Genomic DNA, 8,202 nt, shown 5'->3' on the forward strand with positions numbered 1-8,202 from the left:
AGTATGACACTATGACGGTATAAAGAATGAAAAAAAAACCACGGTTAGGTGGTATATATTATAATAATACAATTATGGATGGACGGACTGCCTGCCGAGTTCCGACACAGAGGTAGCCACAGCCGTGAACTACCGCACTGTACACTGGTTGATAAAGAAATAGTAGTATACTCGTAACAACTAGTATGACTGACTATGACGGTATAAAGAATGAAAAAAAAACCACGGTTAGGTGGTATATATTGTAATACAATTATGGATGGACGGACTGCCTGCCGAGTTCCGACACAGAGGTAGCCACAGCCGTGAACTACCGCACTGTACACTGGTTGATAAAGAGATAGTAGTATACTCGTAACAACTAGTATGACTGACTATGACGGTATAAAGAATGAAAAAAAAACCACGGTTAGGTGGTATATATTATAATACAATTATGGATGGACGGACTGCCTGCCGACTGCCGACACAGAGGTAGCCACAGCCGTGAACTACCGCACTGTACACTGGTTGATAAAGAGATAGTAGTATACTCGTAACAACTAGTATGACACTATGACGGTATAAAGAATGAAAAAAAAACCACGGTTAGGTGGTATATATTATAATAATACAATTATGGATGGACGGACTGCCTGCCGAGTTCCGACACAGAGGTAGCCACAGCCGTGAACTACCGCACTGTACACTGGTTGATAAAGAGATAGTAGTATACTCGTAACAACTAGTATGACTGACTATGACGGTATAAAGAATGAAAAAAAAACCACGGTTAGGTGGTATATATTGTAATACAATTATGGATGGACGGACTGCCTGCCGAGTTCCGACACAGAGGTAGCCACAGCCGTGAACTACCGCACTGTACACTGGTTGATAAAGAGATAGTAGTATACTCGTAACAACTAGTATGACTGACTATGACGGTATAAAGAATGAAAAAAAAACCACGGTTAGGTGGTATATATTGTAATACAATTATGGATGGACGGACTGCCTGCCGAGTTCCGACACAGAGGTAGCCACAGCCGTGAACTACCGCACTGTACACTGGTTGATAAAGAGATAGTAGTATACTCGTAACAACTAGTATGACTGACTATGACGGTATAAAGAATGAAAAAAAAACCACGGTTAGGTGGTATATATTATAATACAATTATGGATGGACGGACTGCCTGCCGACTGCCGACACAGAGGTAACCACAGCCGTGAACTACCGCACTGTACACTGGTTGATAAAGAGATAGTAGTATACTCGTAACAACTAGTATGACACTATGACGGTATAAAGAATGAAAAAAAAACCACGGTTAGGTTGTGCTGCCTCAGTTGAATCTCCTTTACTTGACAGAGATGTGCCTGAGCAGCGGCCCTCCCCAGCCCTATCCCAAATCATACTTATTTTGCATAGGAGATACCATGGTCATGAAGATTGTTCTCCCAGGGTGAGGTTCATTCATTGCATTCTGGGTATGCTGACCCCTGTGATTTCCCCAAATGTGGGAAACTCGACTGCATTATTTGTGGTAGTGGGGGACTGTGTTTGTGCTTTCCTCTGGTCAGCTCTGGTAAAAGCCAGATTTCTGTGTCTCAGATCTTCCTCTAGCCTTGTTCTTCTTTCGAGAGTTCTCTTGTGCTGCCTCAGTTGGATCTCCTTCACTTGACAGGGGGGTGCCCGAGCAGCGACCCTCCTCAGCTCTTGCCCAACTCCTACTTACCTGCCAGGTATGATCAGGAAGGTGCTTCTCCCAGGGCAAGGCTCACCCATTGCACTCTGGGTGTGCTGCATCTGCGATTTCCCCAAATGTGGGACACTTGACTGCATAATTTGTGTTTCCTCTGGTCGGCTCTCATATAATTCAGATCTCTTTGTCTCAGGTCTCTAATGCTAATGGCTGATTAGAATAAATGCCATGCAGCTGCCTTGCTGCACGGCCAGAGAGCAGGTGAATATCTTAATTTCCTAAAGCCTAGCAACGGGGAATGCGGTCCGCCAGTGGCGTCCCCGTTGCTAGGGTCCGTGCGGCTCAGCGCGCCCGGCGTCTAGCGTTGCTAGGGAGCCGGCGGCTGTACGTGCACGGCATCTCTAGTTGCTAGGCGCCGGGCCGCGCAGACCATCAAGCGGACCCCGGCGCCAAACAGTACCCCCCCCTTGAGGAGGGGTCAAGGAACCCCTAAAGCCAGGTTTCTGAGGAAATTCCCGAAAAAATGCCCTCTTGAGCCTCGGGGCATGAAGATCCTTATCCAGGACCCAAGACCTTTCCTCCGGACCATAGCCTTTCCAGTGAACCAGAAAATACAGCCGATCCCGGGACAATTTGGAATCGAGAACCTTCTCTACCAAGAACTCCTGTTGTCCCTGTACATCTACTGGAGATCTACCCTGAGAGATCTTCCGAGGAAATCTACTGGAAGAAACGTATTGTTTCAACAGGGAACAATGAAACGTATTTCCAATCCGGAGAGATCTTGGTAAACGTAACCGAAAGGCAACTGGGTTGACTCTTTTAATAATAAGAAATGGCCCAATAAATTTGGGTCCCAGTCTAGCTGAGGATTGTCGAAGCCTGATGTTGCGAGTCGACAACCACACCCTATCTCCCACCTTAAAAGTGCAAGGACGTCGGAGCCTGTCAGAAAATTTCTTCTCTCGAAAGGCCGCTTTTCTGAGAGCAAGGTGCACCTTTTTCCAAATGGCTCTGAGATGGGAGGTTAAGGTAAGCGAGGAGACTGAGGAATGATGAAAAAAAGAATTAGCTCTGGGGTGAAAACCAAAAACTGAAAAGAATGGAGACTCTTTAGTGGAGGAATGACAAGAATTATTGTAAGCAAATTCAGCCAACGGAAGAAACTCGGACCAATCATTCTGGAGTTTGGCTGAATACAAGCGCAAATATTGTTTCAATGATTGGTTAACTCGTTCGGTTTGCCCGTTGGATTGTGGGTGGTAACCGGATGTTAACGACAATTTCATCTTCAATGAGGCACAAAAACATTTCCAGAATTGTGCGATGAATTGTGGACCCCGATCAGAAACAATATCAGTAGGCAACCCATGAAGCCTGAATACATGGCGGAGAAACAAAACTGCCAACCCTTGGGCAGAAGGCAATCGGGGAAGAGCAATAAAATGAGCCATTTTACTAAAACGGTCCACTACCACCCATATGACTCGGAATCCGGCTGAAAGGGGAAGGTCAACCACAAAATCCATAGAAATATGAGACCATGGCCTGAGAGGAACATTTAAGGGCATAAGTTGCCCGATGGGCAAGGAACGGGGAACCTTATGCTGTGCACAAACCTGACATGAATAAACAAATTCCTTGACGTCTTTAGAAAGACCAGGCCACCATACTGAGCGAGAGACTAACTCCAATGTCTTAGAGACTCCTGGATGCCCTGAAACTTTGTTATCATGGAATTCCGTTAAAACAGTAACTCTCAAAAACTCAGGGACGTAAAGACGACCAGCAGGAGTAATTCTAGGAGCTTGGTGTTGAAGCTGTTTTAACTGGGTAAATAAATCTTGTGTGAGGCCCGCCCAGATGACCGAAGATGGAAGTATGGGGGTAACAGGATTGTTATTGTGAACCGGAAGAAAGCTATGTGACAGGGCATCAGCCTTAGTATTCTTGGAACCAGGCCTGAAAGTGATTATAAATTTGAAACGCGTAAAAAATAATGCCCAACGTGCCTGCCGGGCATTAAGCCGCTTAGCCGATTCAATGTATTGCAGGTTCTTATGGTCAGTCAATACCGAAATAGTATGTTTTGCTCCCTCCAGCCAATGCCTCCACTCCTCGAAAGCCCATTTTACCGCCAGTAACTCCCGATTACCAACGTCATAGTTGGATTCAGCGGAGGAGAATTTCCTGGACATAAAGGCACAAGGATGTAACTCCAGAGACTCCGGATCCTTTTGAGAAAGGATAGCCCCCACTCCAACCTCCAAGGCATCAACCTCCACCACAAAGGGCAATTCCGGATTAGGATGTCTGAGGACTGGAGCCGAGACAAAGGCTTGTTTCAAGGCCCGGAAGGACAACTCAGCTTCATGCGACCAGTTGGTAGGATCCGCTCCTTTCTTTGTCAGAGCTACAATGGGAGCAACCAGGTCAGAAAAAGAATGAATGAACCTCCTATAATAATTCGCAAACCCTAAAAAACGCTTAATTGCTTTTAAATTGGTGGGTTGCGCCCAACTAAGGATGGCCTGGAGTTTCTTTGGTTCCATGGAAAATCCCTGAGGGGAAATTATGTACCCTAAAAAAGATACTTCCGTGACATGAAACTCACACTTCTCCAGCTTGGCATATAAATGATTCTCACATAACTTTTGAAGAACCAGACGCACCTGGGTAACATGTTGTTCCATTGATTTAGAAAAAATCAGGATGTCGTCTAAGTAAACGACCACGAATTTCCCTAGGAAGTCACGGAGCACATCGTTAATGAGGTCTTGAAAAACTGCCGGAGCATTGGACAGGCCGAACGGCATCACCAGGTATTCGTAGTGACCCGACTGAGTACTGAAGGCCGTTTTCCACTCATCTCCAGATTTAATTCGGATGAGGTTGTACGCTCCTCTAAGGTCAATTTTAGAAAAAATCACAGCAGAACGTAACTGATCAAAGAGTACAGAAATCAACGGCAAAGGATAGGTGTTTTTAACTGAGATCTTATTCAGGGCTCTAAAATCAATGCAAGGTCTAAGCGAGCCATCCTTTTTCTCCACAAAGAAGAAGCCTGCACTTAAAGGAGATTTTGATGGTCTAATAAATCCTTTCTCAAGGCTCTCCTTTACATAATCATTCATAGCCGCAGTTTCTGGCCCGGATAATGCATATAATCTTCCCTTTGGCAATGCGGCACCAGGAATTAACTCAATAGCACAATCATAAGGCCGATGGGGAGGCAGAATGTCCGCATTGCCTTTGGAGAAAACATCAGCAAACTCCTGGTATTCCACCGGAATGAGTTCTGGAATGATAGCTGCTACTCTGACTGGAAACGTGATACATTCCTTATCACAAAAAGTACCCCAATGTGAAATCTCCCCCGACCGCCAATCAATGGTGGGATTATGAAAGGCCAGCCAAGGGTGACCCAGAACAACTGGAACTGCTGGGCAATATGTAAGAAAGAACTCGATTTTCTCGGAATGTAGAGCTCCTACTGTAAGTAGTGCAGGGGGTGTACGGAGAGAAATAATCCCATTAGACAGCGGACTCCCATCTAAGCCATGCATGGTGACACACCTACCCAAAGGTAACTGAGGAATGCCTAAGGCCTTAGCCCAAGTTAAATCCATAAAGTTTCCTGCAGCTCCACTGTCAACAAAAGCCGACACCGAAGAACTGAGGCTGCCAAAGGAAACTTTAACTGGGACTAAAAGGGAGTTATTCGAGGAGATAAGCTGCAGACCTAGGTGAACCCCCTCACAATTCACCTGGTCAAAGCGTTTCCCGACTTGTTCGGACAATTACGAGCAAAATGTCCCTTACCCCCACAGTACAGACAAAGACCAGAATTTTGCCTTCTGGCTCTTTCTTCAGGAGACAGCCGGGAGAGACCCATCTGCATGGTCTCCTCTACGTCTTCAGGAATGGAATTTACACACGGACTTGACCTTACAGGTGCTCCTTTTTCAGCCCTCCGCTCTCTGAGACGACGATCAATCTTAATAGAAAGCTCCATGAGTTTATCGAGAGTCTCAGGAGCGGGGTACTGAAGGAGACTGTCTTTTATAGACTCTGATAAGCCGAGGCGAAACTGACTGCGCAGGGCTGGGTCATTCCAGCCACAGTCGTTCGACCAACGGCGAAACTCCGTACAATAAACCTCTGCAGGATTTCTACCCTGTCTGAGAGCGCGCAACTGACTTTCAGCGGACGCCTCTCTATCAGGGTCATCATACAAGAGCCCTAAAGACTCAAAAAAAGCGTCAACTGACAACAATGCCGGATCCTCTGCTCTTAAACCAAATGCCCAGGTCTGAGGATCCCCCTGGAGCAAAGAAATAATAAACCCGACCCGCTGAGATTCAGTACCCGAGGAAGTCGGTCTTAAACGAAAATAAAGTTTACAGGATTCTTTAAAATTAAAAAACTCTTTTCTATCACCAGAAAAACGGTCAGGCAAATGCATCTTTGGTTCAGGGACTACCCTTGGGGAAGCTCGCAAAAGATCTTCCTGCGACTTCACCCGAAGAGAAAGATCCTGAACCATCTGAGTAAGTTCTTGAATCTGGCTGACTAAGAGCTGACCAGGATTTGGCACTAAACCTGTTGGATTCATGAGGCCGATAAACTCTCACAAAACTGAATGAGAAAAAATTAAACCCCGTTTAATTTTAAGTTTTGGTATGGCCGGTAATAATGTTATGATTCCAGCACTCTGGTCAGAGAAGATCTTATGGCAAGGACTGGAGCACTGGAACGGAATGCTGGGGAAGGGAGCAGGACAGGAAAATAGCCCCTGGCGCCCTAACTCTGTTGTCTTACCCGTGTTGTCAGAAATCCCCTGCGAGACTATGGTTTCTTGAGCCCTTGGCAGCCGCGTTTGAAGGGCGGATTATGTCTGCCCAACTTCGATGCCCCCCGGTCTTAATGAGAGACAAAGGGAAACCCGAGACAGGGTGATAACAAGAGGCCCTCTAACTAAACAACCAGGCCAGGGGCTAAGCAAACTCAAAACTATAATATGTGCGGAGAAACCGCCAGGAAAAAGGACAACCAAAATATCCACTTGTCCAATTCTCCTACCCGGCACCGCCAAGTACCAGAGAGGACTTGTGGAAGCGGAACCCTCCGCAAATGCTCCAAACACAAAATATAAAAGGTAAAGCGGCTGAGCCGCAACACACGGCAGAGCCGCAACTCACGAACACCACTGGATATAAAACGGTGATCAGTCAGGACTCCAGGGAACCAAACGACCTCTTGGGATGAGATGACAACTCCCGAATACCGGACTTCTGCGGACTGGAATGACCGGATACAGCAGGACTGGAAACAGACTCTCAGCAAACAAAGGCAGCATGCAGGAAGCTATTACCGGCGTCTGTGAGAAGCCCTGGGAGTGTATTTAACAAGGAGTCCTCCAATCAGCTGCTAAAGGCTGATTAGAATAAATGCCGTGCAGCTGCCTTGCTGCACGGCCAGAGAGCAGGTGAATATCTTAATTTCCTAAAGCCTAGCAACGGGGAACGCGGTCCGCCAGTGGCGTCCCCGTTGCTAGGGTCCGTGCGGCTCAGCGCGCCCGGCGTCTAGCGTTGCTAGGGAGCCGGCGGCTGTACGTGCACGGCGTCTCTAGTTGCTAGGCGCCGGGCCGCGCAGACCATCAAGCGGACCCCGGCGCCTAACAGTATGACTCCCAAAAACAACAACCGCGTCATTGGGACCAACTGCGATTTTGGCAAGTTTAGGAGCCAACCATGTTGTTGAAGAACTGTCAGGGAGAGTAGATGTTTTGCACCAACTGGTCCCTGGATCTCGCCTTTATCAGGAGATCATCCAAGTACGGCATAATTGTGACTCCTTGCTTGCGAAGGAGAACCATCATTTCCACCATCACCCTGGTGAAAATCCTCGGAGCCGTGGACAGACCAAACGGCAACGTCTGAAATTGGTAATGACAATCCTGAATTGCAAACCTCAGGTAGCTTGATGCAGTGGCTAAACGGGAACATGTAATTAGGCATCCTTATGTCTACCAAAACCATGAAATCTCCTTCCTCCGGACTGGAGATCCCTACCCTGAGAGATTCCATCTTGAAATTGAATTTCTTTAGGTAGAAATTGAGGGATTTCAGATTTAAGATTGGTCTGACTGAGCCGTCTGGCTTCGGGAGCGCGAAGAGGCTTGAATAAAAACCTTCTCCCTGCTGACTAAGGCCGATTTGAACAATCGGTGAGGGGGAACGTCTTGAAACCCCAGTTTGTACCCTTGTGACACTATTTGTAAAACCCACGAGTCCAGGTCCAAATTAATCCAGAACTGACTGAAGTGTTTTAGACGTGCCCCCACTGGTGTGGGCTCCTGCAAGAGAGCCCCAGCGTCATGCAGTGGATTTGGCAGAAGCAGAGGACGATCTCTGCTCCTGCGATCTTGAAGAGGCTACAGACCTCTTCCCTCTTCTCCTTCCTCTACCTGCAAAGAAAGGGGAATCTTAACTTCTTGCATATCTATTGGGAC

At 47.0% G+C, this 8,202-nt stretch overlaps 1 non-coding gene and 1 pseudogene across 1 annotated transcript; both read left to right on the plus strand.

Annotated features, from left to right (window-relative positions):
• The first annotated feature begins 1,397 nt into the window (after positions 1-1,397).
• LOC134995074 (U1 spliceosomal RNA) lies at positions 1,398-1,561 on the plus strand. Its single transcript, XR_010197961.1, has one exon. It is a non-coding gene; the product is annotated as a U1 spliceosomal RNA (small nuclear RNA).
• A 152-nt stretch (positions 1,562-1,713) lies between these two features.
• LOC134995076 (U1 spliceosomal RNA) lies at positions 1,714-1,868 on the plus strand (annotated as a pseudogene).
• Positions 1,869-8,202: the final 6,334 nt, after the last annotated feature.

This window comes from Pseudophryne corroboree, unplaced genomic scaffold, assembly GCF_028390025.1.
Source record: "Pseudophryne corroboree isolate aPseCor3 unplaced genomic scaffold, aPseCor3.hap2 scaffold_1362, whole genome shotgun sequence".
NCBI lineage: Eukaryota > Metazoa > Chordata > Amphibia > Anura > Myobatrachidae > Pseudophryne > Pseudophryne corroboree.